The following is a 14,892-nucleotide window of genomic DNA, read 5'->3' as shown; positions in this document are numbered from 1 at the left end:
AAGACGATGCCATGCCGTGCCTAAATGCAATTCAGCTGTCCCCGTCTCAGCCGCATTTCCCCACGTCCTCGTTGCTTTTACTCGCTGCTGTAGCTAGCTGGGAATGGGAATGAGATCTCACCGTGCGCGCGTGGTTGAAAATTGCCCACTGACCTGGGCGTAAGGTTTTGGTGTGGAGAGACTAACTAAATTGTGATGAAACACTCCGTGAGCTTTGTAATTAAAAGATGCTTAATCTGAATGCGTCGCTTGAGCCCGATGGTGGTGTTGGTGGAAGCGACTCAGAAAATGCTAAATGTGTCCTAAAGAGGATTCGGAAGGGGTTTTGGTGATGAGATGCTAGTGATGAGAAGGTCCCAAGCCACACGAACGCAAAAAAATAGCACCAAAACAAACCACACCACCATCAAACTAGATTTGATGATTAGCAATCTACAGCCAAATATACATTTAATGAAGTAGCGATGAAAATTAATCCTCAGGTTGATTTGTACCCACAAACTTCCTAGAATCCGTTCTCACACCGGGTTAATGTTGCGCTCGAGGAAGGCGTCGCTAGCAAAGCGTTTACTTTATTACTTTAACCCACCGAAAACAATCACGCCCGTTTTGTTCGACCGTTCGTGTATTTCGCTGTTCCATCCGCACAACCACAGCACAGAACCATTCACCGTCGCCGTACACTAAATTTCTACTACCATTTGATTGGGTTTGATGCGCAATAAATCTCACGATCGCGTTTCAATCACGATCGACCCGGCTGTACGACGTCGATTTGGTCGTTAAGTTGCTGCTGTGGTGCGTACCAGTAGGGTGAAGTTTAATTTAAATATTTGATTTACTTCTCGCTACCAGACGCACATTAAACGACCCCGAATGCTCAACTGGCTTAGAGTAGAGATGGCTTACTGGGGCGACTAAGTCGTCCTCACGATCATTTTACACGGTAAACTGAGCGAGGAAAGAGAGGGAGGGAGAGAGAAAGAGAGAGAGCTGAGGGTAGCGATCTAGCCGGGGAGCATACACACTGATCAGTGGAAGCTGACTCCAGTTCTTTCTTTTTGCTTCGATTAATAGAGTCTGTCGATTCGGCGAGTGGGCTGCTCGCTTAATCGGTTCCTAGGAAGGTGGAAACTGTTTTATTGCTTCTGTCTCGTAAAGTTTCTCCATTTTATGCCACGCGGAGCAATCGAAATGATAAAAACAAATCAACCAAAAATTCGACGACATGCAAATGGTACGCGCAGTACAGTCTTGGGACGTGTCACCCGCAACAGGTTGCCTGGAACCCCCGGTCGGATCCGGTGATTGATTGATATCTTGCCAGTTTCTACCGAGTTTGGTGTGTGTTTTATGTTACGCTAAAAAGGATGGATCTATCAATTTTTTTGTTTTTTCCTATTGGAAAATCTGGCAACATTAGACCCCGAGGCGGACGACCGCGGACGGCGGGGGGATCATAAAATAATCGATAACATGATACGCCGCGTTCCTCGGGTGTGCTCGAATATGCGCGGTGCGCACATTAGCATTCGAGCTGGGATTGAGCTTCCGTGGATTTAGTGTGCTGGCAAAGGCACAAGGTCGATCCCGTAGTCCTGTCCCCAGCAATGTTGCGACACAATCGCTTTATTAGCGACGTAGAAATTTTAGGCGATTTTTATAGCTTTTTTGTATCGCCTAGCTGGAAGTTTATCTTCTACTAGCGAGCAGGAGGGAAAGAAAATTTGGAAATTCCCATTTCATTGGGCTATGATCGAAGAAAAGGTCACCAAATGTGCCAATTGCGAGCTGAAACTCACCAGGGATGTATCACTGACTGGTAACATAAAAGGTGTTTTAATCACCAAAAATTCATCGACACGAACAACATCGTGCGCGTCGTGACGGTCCAAGAGCGAGAGCTGGAGATGTTTTGGCTCGAAATGGCCACTAGGAGTTCCAGGCATTCCAGACAAACGGAACCCTGTCGTTTGCTAGTTGCGCGCGTCGCCATCTACCATCTAAGATGCAGCTAATTCAATCAGCCTCCAGTCTGCTGATGGCTGTATCGTAGCATAATGAGATCGCTAGACACTCTGCTGCGGACGAACGAAAGTGTCGCAGCACGTTTCGCGGACTCCACAGCAGTCCAAAGTCCAAAACGACGAGGGTCGCACCACGAAAAGTGGTCCCTCTTGGTGAGGGAAAATGTATCAAACGTCTCCAAACGAGAGCTTTCAATTGCTAGAGTATGCAATTAATTGCTACTTTCCGTGCGCACGGTCACGGCACGGTCCAGGGCACATTAATCTGCAAAAATTAATCTGTCATCTCGGGCTGATGTCTTAATTGAAGCTAATTACCACATTTGTGTCGACCGGTGACCCCTCATACACACGGAGACGCTAGTCGTCTAGCACGCCCGATGCGCATTAGAGTCCTTTTTGGTGCAACCCGGGTCTGAGACTGTGCTCGAAGACCGCCTTCCCGATGAAAGTCCGGCCTCCGGTCAGTTCGGAGCGCCACTTAAAATTCCAACCATCCATCCATCCATCCATCTGCCAGCTGGTCCAAGAGGTTTCGATACTTTGCCGACCGTCCGATCGCCGCCAGATTGGCCTTCTACCGGCGCAATCCTTTCGCACGCTCCGCTCCCCGCCCGCGAGCTCCAAAATGGCGATGACGATTGGTGGGTTGCCGCGCGCCGGCCAAACACAATCAAACTGTCATAATTCAATTTAGCGTTCCGGCTACTGCAGGCGCGGGCTTCTGTTTCTATTTCGTGGCTGATCGAAAACACATGTGCGTACGGGGCTCGTATCGGGCGGCACTCTGCCCGAACAGAAAGCCGCTCGATTGCCGTTCCGCGCATGATTCGGCGGCACAAACAAACGTCACTCCGAACGAAACCGGCAACGGTCGGAGGTTTTTTTTTTGTTTTCTTCTTTCGTAGGACGATCATATTTCGATGATCGCACCTTAGCCTTCACTTAATGCTCGTGATCGTGAGCCGAAAAGGCGATACGTTAGAGTGGAAAAGCAAAAGAATTCACCACGAATGGATGGGTGTGCGATCGAGAGGGAAAAGGAGAAAGGTAAAATTAAAGGCTTTTCTTAATAAACACATTAAAACAAATAAGTGCACCTTTTTTTCTTTTTTTTTTTGCTCGCTTTTTGTTTGGTGTTCGACAGATTCCCTTTTCGGTGGCGTATTTTTCCTTCACCCAACGTTGTAGTCAGGCATTTTTTTCTTTGCTTGTTGTTGTTGAGGAGAAAATGACCATCATCTTTGAATTTCTCCGCCTCCGTCGTGGCGCGCGCAAGCTTGAACTCGAGCGCGCTTCTCTAGTTAAAGATCCGATGTGCTCCAAATATAACCAGACGAGTGGGCCATTAAGGGAACAACACCGCCACCGCGCGGTCGCAGGTTAATCCATTAAAAGGTTTTTCCTCTGCGGACCGCATGGCCCCGGTACTGCGATCGTAGATAGTTCGATGTGTACCGTGCGTAAGCTGGCGTAGAGCGCACAGTTCGATGTTTGTGCTTTTCTTCTCGAGGTTTTTTGAAATTGCTTAGTACAACGGTTGTGGATCGCGATCCTCCGTGCGTTTGAGTCTTTCTCCACCATTCGGTTCAGGTTTGTTGGAAGAGGCCAGCCGAGACGTCCTTCCACCGGCGCTCTGAAAGACCTCCCGGGTAACTCGACACACCGTCACTGACCCTTGTTGCCGGCGAGGCTGGTTGGTTGGCTGGTTCGAAAATTGCAAGCTCATGCTAAATAAAATCAAATTATGTTACAACACGCTGTTCAACACTGGCGGCACTCAATTCGGTTTCGAGTAAAACTTTACAGCGCTGCCATGTGTGTTGGTAAGCCAGGAATGTGTGACATGTGCACAAGTATTTTTTAAACATCGTCCTTAGTGTGGTTTTTTTTTTTTTGGAACCCTAAATTTCGTCGAACTTTAAAGTAGAATAATTTAACAAGAGACTCTCGGGAGCAGAACCCGATCGAAGAGTCTATTTATTTCGATAACCATTTTTACGACCCTCCATAGTGTTTGTTTTACGAGCTAAGCGTGTTCCACTTTCAGGCCAAGGGTACCTTTACTCTGTCTTCATTTTTTTTTACTTTTCTACCGTTTCTTAACACTATTTTACTTCTTCTCTACAATCACCATAACCCGATACATAGCATGCGGGTTAAGAGCGTTCTAGGAATTGACAACATTTATCGCGATTGATTGCAACCACTTAAGGTGGCTAATAAAAATCAAAACTCCTAACGATTGTGCGACCCCGTCGCCACGAGCCAGCTTTCCAGCGGTTGATGAACCACGGGATTTGGTTGGCTGTGTTTCATTAACTTTTTGTTTTGGGTATTTTGAACTTTTAACGAAGAAATCGTTAATTAACCTTCACTGCCGTAAAACGGATGCCCAGGAGTTGGTAAACTCTAGGAGAATGAAAAAAGGGATTTAGTGACTTGGGTAAGAGACAAAAAAGGGTTTATAAGAGCATTCTAGCTGAACATAACAAAATTAACCTTGCTAGGAGTGGGAAAATCAACCAAATGAGAAAAGTTTAGTATGCATTAAAACTCTAATTTTACGAGAGTTCAACAGTTCCCGATTTGTGTGCAGTGCGTGAGTAAACTAAAGCATAGCGTGTGTCTTGTGTCGTTCCCATTTTTAAACAAACGGACCTCACAAGCTGTCGACACATATGTCTTTGTCATTGTGATGTGGGTGTAGTCCTAATGTACTGCCTACTATAGGTATACCAAACTTAAATCATTCCTATTCATGTATTGGTTTGAATTGGTACCAACCTTATAGCCAGTTTCTCACTCTGCAGAAATAATTTAGACACTATTGATCGCTGATATCCGCAAACCTTCAATGTGCCTGCTTTTGTCACATACACCACACACTTCAAGAGTGTTAGTAACACTGGCCAAAGAGGAAAAATAAACGCACCCGGTACTTGCATATGTATGAGCAGTGTCGATCGGTTTCTCTCCGTTTAATGCGTTTTTAATGGAGCGGATGCATACGAAATTCTGCTCAAAACAGGGTAATCGTAGGCTTCTTATAGAAGCTACCTTTCAGTACACGCGTGCAATGTGCAATTGAAGATGCTCGGTGAAGCTGTCGGTAGGGTGAATCTAATACACCACCGGAAGCGCAGCGTGTCAGGCAAGGGCCCGATCCCAATACGAAGGATGTAAGATAATCCGCATCAGATCAGATCGGATGTATCTCTTACCGAGACCCGGGCAGTATACCTCTCCCGCAACGACACGCACAGCAACCAGCTCGAGCTCGAGATTTGGAAAGGGTAGGGAATCTGCAGAGCCCGTAGACCCTAAGCATGTAAAGCTTGCAATTAAGCCTCTCCCGGGAGACACTGGGCTAAGATTTGCATCCTGGTGTGCTGGCGCCACTCGTCTGACAGTCCTTCGAACTGACCACTCTCAAGTGGAAACCCAAGCAAAGTCATCGATTCGGTCGCTTTAAGCCAATCCGGTACTCCGGCCATCCGAGAAGATTGCAGACAGACGCTTGACTACCGTTGCGGATTCGAACGCAAAAGGGACTGACGCCGGGAAGGATCAACTCCCAGCCGGCTTGTGTTTCTTCTCACTTCAGCACGCTGCCGCACAGTGGTTTACGCGGAAGGGTACGTAAAGTACCTGGCCGAAAGGATGAGGAGAGCGCTCGCCGTACCTGTGCGAAACTCGGAATCGGTAAGGGTTATCCGTTTTGTTTTGACCAATTCGGGTGTGATCACCACATACCGGACGGTGGTTGTGCATGTAATGAATATGGATCTTGTAGATCACGCCCGAACAGGCAGGTCAACGGAGGGAAGGTTTGGTGGAGAAGAAGACAGATTGCCATTGACGTTGGGTGACTGTACGAAATGCAATCCGGCGCAGCGATGGCGCAGACTGGAACCGGTAAATCAAGATTCACTTGGCACATCAACGCGCGAGCGTCAATGCTGCGAATATGTGGCGTTGAAGCATAAAGTGGGATGGTACGAATTCAAATGCGATAAATAAGGACAGAAAACGTGCATGCCCTTATGCTTACAACACGGTATGTAGTGGTTTTATGAGTTCATCAAACAAAATCAAAAGGAATGCTCAAAATGAAAAAGATGAGGTAATTAATAAATGTTCTAAAACTAATACAACGCTCGGCGATCCTCGTACTTGTTGGAGCCGTTTAATCAACACATTTTACACAGAGGTTTTCTTTTCGGTCATGCTCAAGCATACACGATGGTTTTATGAAGAATTTACATATTTTTTCCCCCAAGCAGCTTAACCCCTCTCAGGATAGGATAGGAAGGCGTGAACCACGAGCGCGATATTATGTACATACAGCTCTACAACAAATGGTGTATAGAGTTATAAAACAAGATAAACACGAACGCGAACCCGCTCTCGTTCTCGCCAGTGCTGTTTTGTCTTTTGCAGGCTCCGCAGGCGCGCGCGTTGTAAACACGATCGTCATGTTTGTTGGTCTCGTGTACCATTTCTCGTGCTCGTGTTCTTTGCTGAGGGCTAAACTTCTGCTGTCTCACTTCTTCTACTATCGATTAAAGCTAGTTTCCATTGTTGCAGCCCATTTATTCCAACCGTGGTTTACATTTTTCGGACGGTATGATTATCATTTTAATAAGGAAGCTTTTTTTGTAGTCGTTGTGTGTATTTTATCTCTACGCGGTGAGCTTTACTTTGGCATCTTCTTATAAACCTCATTACGGTGCAGGTAATCTGGTGAAATTGGTTACAGTTTTTGTTCGCTCTTGTTTTGGCGTAACAGTCTTGCACACAAAAAATAACTTCAATTTCTGCCATTGCTCCTGGTGAATTTGCACAAATACCATCTAGCCTAGCGTTTTGTTCCTCAAAATGAACTCATCATTCACCTCCACCAGCTGTCAGGTAGCGTTTCAGGTTTGAGACCCTCCAGGCAAGGGCAAATGTGGGAGCAAAAAAACGGAACCAGAAGGAAGTACAAGTTTAGGACAAGTAGCAGTATAGAATGAGAGAACTTCCGATGCTCTTCCCCCGTCCAAACGTCACAGCCCGGAAGGCATAGGATAACCTTCAACGCTACCTTTCGACTCCTGCCAACCAGCCGAAAGGTAAAAGGACTTGGTGTGTCGTGGGAGTGTGTACACCACGGTGGGAACAGGTGAAATTGGTTGTAATTATGTAAAATGATTATTATAAATAATAATTACATCCAATCCTCGATGCTGCCGAGATAACAGTTCAAGAGGAAGTTGTAGTGGGTACGATCTTTTTTTCTTCCTGCTCTTACCTTATTTCAGGAACTGCTTCAAAAGGCTCTCGTGTTTCCCTTCGCATGGTAAATACGCAAAAGGCATACCAGCGGAAAATTGATGCACACACACCGGTTTCACTATCTTTTCTTCGCGAACCACCACCACTGTTGTTGACAGGGCGAATGGTAAGGGAAAATTGAGTACAGAAAAACAGCACAAGACAAAACACTCCAGAGAAAAGAGCCGACAAAAAAAAATTGGGTAACGCTCGCTTATCGGTGATGGCGGCCGGAGCAACTAGACTGCGGGCTGATTTAGATTAGGCGCACCAGAACAAATTGTATTTGCTTCCTTCGGAACCTTTGCGGAAGTGATTACTGCTGGTTTGGGGAAAACTTTTTAGCTGCTGAGGAGAATGGTCAAACAAAAAATTAATTTGATTTTGCAATCACGCTGCTAACGATGTCGGGTAGTTGTACAAGCTCCGGACAGTTAGTGTCTTGAAGTCAAGCTTCAGGGAATTTTCGAGTTTGACCTCTTTAGCACTGCATATTAATGTCAATGTAATAATCGAGCGAAAAAGTGTAATATTTGTACTACATGGATCATTGTTCGATGCTTTCTTTACGGTTTTCTAAAGTCTATATAATCCCTTTACTCTTATTACACCTTCTAAATACTGTCACAGAAAGATCAATACAAAAATGAAGTATTTGCTGTGTCTGTCCTTTAACAGATACGCGATAGAAACAAATACAACAAAAGCTGTAACCAATAATTTTCATAACAAAACAAAAAAACACAAATGTGACGCCTTAAGATCATTGTCCCCGAACAAAGCCTTTCGATGGCTCACACACACACGAAAAACTATTGTAAACGCATGAGCATCAGCTTCCCAAAACATGAACAAAAGACTCAGGGACAGCATAAATCAGTCAAATTGAAATTTCGGTACACAGACCCTGTTGAATCCTTTCTTTTCCTGGTGCACTGCTGAATGAGTGTTCGATAGCTCACACACATATCCTGACCATCATAATGCGTTGGAGAAGATTCTCTTCTTGAAAAAGATCAAGGTGTCAAAAGAAACGAAGCAAAATCACTTAAAAATAGGTTCCAAATGTAGTTCATTCCGGTGCAGTCAGCAAAGAAAGGGGTGTAAGAACTGGAACGCAACAATGGTACAGCATATTTTAAAGATCATCGCCTTTGTGCGTCATTCTCGACAATTGACACATCATTCGGAACGGGGCCTGCTGAGGGCAAAAGTTTCTGCTCAAAATAAGTAAGCAAACGAAAGGCTTAATCTTTCGATGGTGGCCATTTGCCGAACTGGCCCATTGTTCGTGGCTGATGTCCTGCCGATTTACGCACTGCAAGCGTTCTTACGTTTAAAATGCCGTTCACCGTTGTAGCTTAGTTATAAATTAGTTCTTGCCTAGTACAGGCACCAGCGCAAACGGGACGGAATCTGCGTTTCCCAAGGACCCCCCGGTGGAGCACGATAGAAACACGAACTTATAACCAGGTGCTACGGTGCAATCGCCACCTTTGGCCGCCTGTGTGGATTGGGGTGGTGACACAGTGCGCGCAGGAAGTGGATGTAAACGGAAGGCCACCGAACCAATACACAACTGTCAACCCTCGGTCGGATGCTCGTTGGTCGTCGGAATAGAAACCGGAGTTAACTTTTGGCTCCCTGCTGTGATCGTATTATATTGAGAAATTTATCGTTATTTCTGGTGGCTGAAGTGAAGCTTGAGATTGGGGAGTGGGAGCGAGGAGTTTATTTGTTTAATACGACTTTTCTGCGAATAACCGCGTCGGGAACAAGCGAGAGCGAGTGCGAGGTATATTAAAAATCGTTTTGCCTTCTGCTGACTGTTACTAATAAACATCGAACGTCATCGCTGAATGAAGGATAAAATACGTTTTGCGCATTGAATGGAAGAAGCGTATCATATTTTGTTTAATGCTCAACGCAAACCACACATTGCCGCTGAACTGATGCTGCTGGTGACTGCTGCGTGTCCCTGAGCGTTTCGCCATTTTGTACAATCAAGTCATTGACATGCAGCGGGACTTCCGAAATATTGTACAACCCGGGCGCATGGGTGCTGAGCAATATGTTTGGCCATATTTCTTCATTTTTCTCACGCTTCTCTGTCGCTTCGGGGGCATCCAACGCGCACCGAGTCGCGGTTATGAGAGGGTTTCGTTCCTTCAATGCCCAATCAGTGGACGAAATCTGCCGACGAAATCTGCCCCCTATCGGATGGATTTCATGTTGGTCGGTTTCCCCATTTCGCACCTTTCAGGCGTGTATGTGTGTCGGGTGCTGTTGTCCACCCAGCTTAAGGAAGCAAAAAAAAAAAACAGTCGTCAGTCGCGAAACGAGCAGAGAAAACGAGTAATAACACAGAAAAGAAACATAATTCATAAATCAAGCACACGCAATGAATACGCAACCGGCAAGGAAAAGAAAACCTCGCTGATGCTTTGCCCGGGAATGTGATGGGTTGAACGTTTGCTGTTTTGTTGGTTTTATTCGGTTTGCTTATTATTTCTTGAAAACCCATTGCCACCTTTTCCTGCCGACAGTAACAGTTGTAATATTTGGCACCTACGAGTTGTCAAAGCGAAAACTCCCCAAAAAAGAAGCGCACCAACAACAAAAATCCCATAAGTCACCCCATACAAACCAAACGGACCCAGAGGCCTAATGCAGAGGGGTTTTGTTTTCATCATGGGAACTACGGGTATCCCATCTAGCCAACGAAAACCCCCTACTCACGCACGCACGGCACAGTCACACGCATAAACAGTAAAGAACTGTTGGAGAATTCTCATAATTTATCAATAATTTATTATTGGGCTCGCGTACCGCTTGACCGTACACCGGTGGATGAAACTCCCCAAGCCGATGGGCTTTTCGCTAGGCTCGGTGCAGGAACGACGCGCAAAAAGTCGAACAGAATAAATTTGCCGCCGGGCCGGGTGCGACTCATAATTCTTGTGCCCCTGTCCACCCTCTTTTTGGGATTCTGGTGGATTCTGGGGTTGGAGATGTAATATCCCTGGCGGGAAGGTATTTTTTTTAACTCCTCCCAATTCCACCACCGACAGACACATTGTGTGAATTGGTTTTCGAATCTAAAGCATAAAAAAAGTCCCAAAGTCAAGACAGCCACGGGAAAAGCTTTCCAGAACGCACGTTTCTAGCAGCATAAAGCGATAGAGCGAATCCCGAACGGACGTACACGTACCAGAACGTCTTGGAAGGTGTCAATTGACGGTTTGGTCATGAATTTTAATGTCTCGCGCTGGTGCTACTTCACACATCACACCCGACATGGGCGACGTACTTCAAAAGCCTTTCACAACTGCTGCCACAGTGAAGGAAACTGTCACAACTGCAACCTAAGCTAGCCAACCAGCGGCGTGCGTTCGTAGAAAATGAATTTAAAAACGATTAATTGAAAACTTTCCTCGACGGCAGCGGACGAGCGACTGATTGTTGGAAAAATTATAAACATCAAACGGAGATTCTGGGAACTTTTCGGATGCTTTGAAATGGAGCCCTCGTTGCTACAGTTGCTTTTATTGATTAACTCTTGCATGCATACTTGTAGCCTTGTGTGCATAATGTAAATAATATTCTCAATAACACATATTTTGAGGTACCATCTGAAGGGTTAGTTTCTGGAATGGATTGTACGCAGAAAGAGAAACATTTCTTCAGTATGTGGACGTCCAACTGATGGCACACGAGAAGCACCAGAAATGATACACCCTTTGAAGGGTAGCGCGCTCATTTTTCATCTTCATTAATTAGTTTCGTGCCGCCCTGGTACCATAAGTCACAGCAATAGAATGGTATGGTACGAAGAGTACAAGAGCAGCGACAAAAAATAAAAGGAGGCCACCGAATGCCACCGACCAGCCGACAAAGGCGACAGAACATAATCTCTCGATGTCTGGCGCTCAATTAATTCATTAAATATTTACATAATACTGCTACGACGCACCCCAGCACGCCGCGAGGAATGCGTTCTGGTGTGCAGAAAAATGCATGTGCAGACGGCGCGTTGTGGCGCTTGACCGTCGTGCGGAATTGCTTCACTGGTTGACCATCGGTTGCATCGGTGCATCGGCCAGCAACGACGCCGCGGCGTGCACGCGCACATTGTGCGAAGAATAGCAGTTGTTCCGCCGAGGACGCGTGTGACCTCCCGCGTGGTTGGAAAATTGCATACAAACTACTGCGTGCGTGAGTTAAATAAAGCAAGAAAGAATGGCGGGGAAAAAAACACGCCGCATAAGCCATCTCCAAACCCTATCCGATGGGCTCCATTATTTTATTAGCTTCATTTTGGGTATTTATTTTATAATAACACACAGATGTTTATTGCTTAATGTGAGGTTTTTCTGCGTATCGTTGGCACCTACTCACTAGGGGTTGGGTCAGGGTGGGAGGAACTAGGGTGTAATTTCCGACTCGGTCGACGCGATCGATAGCGTGACGTGCAAGACAAACGGGGCACACAAGTGTATGCACTTCTCTTACCACGCGCTCATCACCCACTAATACTATTGGCGTGGTGAGAGCGAAAAAAAAAAGAAGGCCAACGAGCAAGTTTCTTCGCAATCACCATTAGTATTTACTTTTTTTTGCTGCTGCTGCTAGCTGCTCTAGCTGGCGGTTTTATTAGCATCGTTTGTACAAGGCACAACCACAACCAAACACGCAATGTGCCCAACCGACGACAAAATGCATCACTCGATGGCATTCACTCGCTTTTGCGCCTTCAATGTTGTCTGGCTGCACACACAATTGCACTCCATGAGGTAATTGTCAATTGTTTGGGCTGTGCATAATATCCGCGGGCACATTCGTGGCGCAACGACACCCACCCAGCAACAGTTGTCGTGGGGTGTGCTGGGGCTGCTGCTTAGAACATCGTATGGTCAGCACACAAAATGGGGGCGCACAAACGGCGCAAAATGGTCACCATGCTTTATTGGAAGATAAATAGTTGATGATTTTGTTTACTGAAGCTGCCATCTTTTCTGAGTAAGAAACCGAGTTCTTGGCACAGCAATGAAAAGCTTGATGATCTTTTCAGTAAAATCAGAGTTGTTGATTATTGAATGCCGCCTTAAATACATAACAATTTCGGAAAGAAATCCAAAAAGCCTCTAAATTTCTGGATCTTTTAATAAGAACATCAAAAGCACAGAATAGATTTTTTCTTAAATTGTGCGATATTTTATGAACTTTAAAGGTGATTTGTTGTTCTGCAAACTCTAATAACCTTTATCTTTTTCCAGGATTAGAAGATCCTAGTATAGGGAGGAATGTTTTTCGTGATGTTGACCTACAGTCCCTCTTTACTGATCTCCAGTCTTATCGAATAGGGCTGCGATTATGATGCCGTTGGATTATTCGTTCTTTACACGGCTACGGCTTCACTCTGAAACCCAAGGTTTCGGGTTACGGTATCGCGTACCACGGGATAATAAAAGCTTAAAGCACCCGTTTAAAGCTACAACTGATCGACACGCTATTTCACACCTTTACCACTTATCGGTGGCGGCGCGATACGGGTGGCTGGGTGGAGCAGAATGCGTGTGTACAAGATTGACCGGTCATTTTCCGTAATGAATCAAAAGTCCCGCTTTCCCTTCAAACCTAGCCTCTGGCTTCTTCTACCCTGAGCCAGCTACTGCAACTGCACCTTGCACACATATACATTTTGACACTTAAGCGGTACGGGAAAAAAAGGTCTCTAACCGGGTGCAACCGTCCTCTGGTCTGTTTTGGGCGTAATGGTACGAATACGAAATGCACAACCTCACACTGCCTGCACATCGTACAAGTAGAAGTTGCATAAGGATTTGCAGTAGTGCATCCGCTCGCTTGCAGTGCGAACCCAGTTTGCTCTAACGAGTATTACGAGGTAAAAGTCCGAATTCAACACTAAACACCATTTCTGTCGCCCGTGTGGTTCTTGGCTGAAAGGTTCTCCGGTTTCGTGTAGGAGTCACTCGTTTCGTTGCGTGTGGTGATACGTTTACGGGTTTCATTATAATAAATGTTTGGCGAGGTGTTTTGATTTTTGAACCCGCATGCAATGCATTTTGCAAAACGGCGCTACGACTGCAATGGTCGTAGGAAAGCCCTAAAACCGACTCCACTAGATGAGCGCTGGGTATGCCGTTGGTCGACAAGGGGAACGGTTGGGAAGGAAGTTAAGCAAACGCAAACCCATCAGCTGGAACCGGATGGGAGCTCGGGAGGAGTTTTTGGTTTGGCGTGGTTCGAAAATCTAGCAAAAATCTCACCCTCGGGGGAGGGTGAGAATGGACCCAACGGCTGCAGGCCCTACACAAAGAAGCGGTAGGAAACGGTGACCAAGAAGCACGGGACAGTGGTGGCCCGTTTGTCTATTATTAAGGTTTTTATTACTTAATTTCACCTTGCTGCAGTACGGCTGTAACTAGCCGGCGGACAAGTACACACACACACACACACACATTGGGCAGAGTCTGTTGGAGATTGTTTCGCAAAAACCGGACCCTTACAACCAGACACTGTGCCCATCACAAAATGGCACTTTTCGCTTCAGGGTTGGAAATGAGTCGGTGCCGAATGGATGCTTTAGGTTTTGAGGTGCATCCAACTGAGTGGAAAAACTCCTCGCCCAGTTGGTAATACGCCCAATTGTCGATGGACCAACAATGTCTGCCACACTGGTGTGGTAATGGTGTGCGGTGCTCTTTGTATAAGCGCATGCCAAAATCTGCCCTTTTCGTGGGCACAATGTTGCTACACGGCTTGCATTGAATTATTGTTTAATTAGATAACCTTAGGCACCCTTAGGTGCCTGTCGGTTACATGAAGGTCCTGTTTGGTGTTGGTAATTGTTGCGCAATTTCGGTTACAGAATAGATAGAATGCATGGCACATCGAAGTCCATATCTTTGGTCAACTGTCCACAGTTAGTCTGATTAATCGATTTTTGTTCAGGTATTCAATCCATCTTTCTCATCCCAATGCGCATGCTTCAGTTTGAAACGTGTCGAAAAGGATCGGGAGCAAAAAAAAACGGCCATTAAATGTTGAATCTCACACACAGCTACACGTTTCTCTCACACCGAGACAGCGCGCCTCATCGCTTCAGCGCCAGCGTGGCCAATTTATGGCTAACGGAAGGAACACTTCCATCTCACGACACAACCGATACAAATACTGACGACGATGACGACGACGTGCATGATGATGTTGCCCGATGACGGTGGAGAATATTTCGGGACAAAAAGGAATTAACAAGCCAGCCCGGGCAACATTAAACGGCCACGGGTGGTTCATTTCGTTCTGCTCCTGAGTGGTACGACCAAACGGCCCCGGCGGAGAATGGATTATTTATGCTTATGAACAAACGACATCCTCCTGTTATGTTGATTTGATGTCTGAATTGTGACCTGCTTCCGTCCGGGGCCGCCCTGCGGAAAAGGGCCCTGCCAACTGCACTCCTCGTTAGCCTCGCGCCGGTTCGGGTGGCTCGTACTGGGATCCTGAGGTGGCGGAGCGCTTGCAC

At 46.1% G+C, this 14,892-nt stretch overlaps 3 protein-coding genes across 4 annotated transcripts in view; 2 read left to right on the top strand and 1 right to left on the bottom strand.

Annotated features, from left to right (window-relative positions):
• The window catches only part of LOC126565732 (uncharacterized), a 578,093-nt gene that overhangs the window by 489,744 nt on the left and 73,457 nt on the right, over positions 1–14,892 (bottom strand). The gene's annotated exons all lie outside the window — the stretch shown is intronic.
• LOC126557583 (GATA-binding factor C) overlaps positions 1–14,892 on the top strand; it is an 82,594-nt gene that overhangs the window by 1,129 nt on the left and 66,573 nt on the right. The gene's annotated exons all lie outside the window — the stretch shown is intronic.
• Positions 1–14,892, top strand: part of LOC126557323 (transcription factor IIIB 90 kDa subunit) — a 525,788-nt gene that overhangs the window by 485,455 nt on the left and 25,441 nt on the right. The gene's annotated exons all lie outside the window — the stretch shown is intronic.

Source organism: Anopheles maculipalpis, chromosome 2RL (assembly GCF_943734695.1).
Source record: "Anopheles maculipalpis chromosome 2RL, idAnoMacuDA_375_x, whole genome shotgun sequence".
Taxonomy (NCBI): Eukaryota; Metazoa; Arthropoda; class Insecta; order Diptera; family Culicidae; genus Anopheles; species Anopheles maculipalpis.
This window is presented reverse-complemented; position numbering and strand designations above follow the sequence as displayed.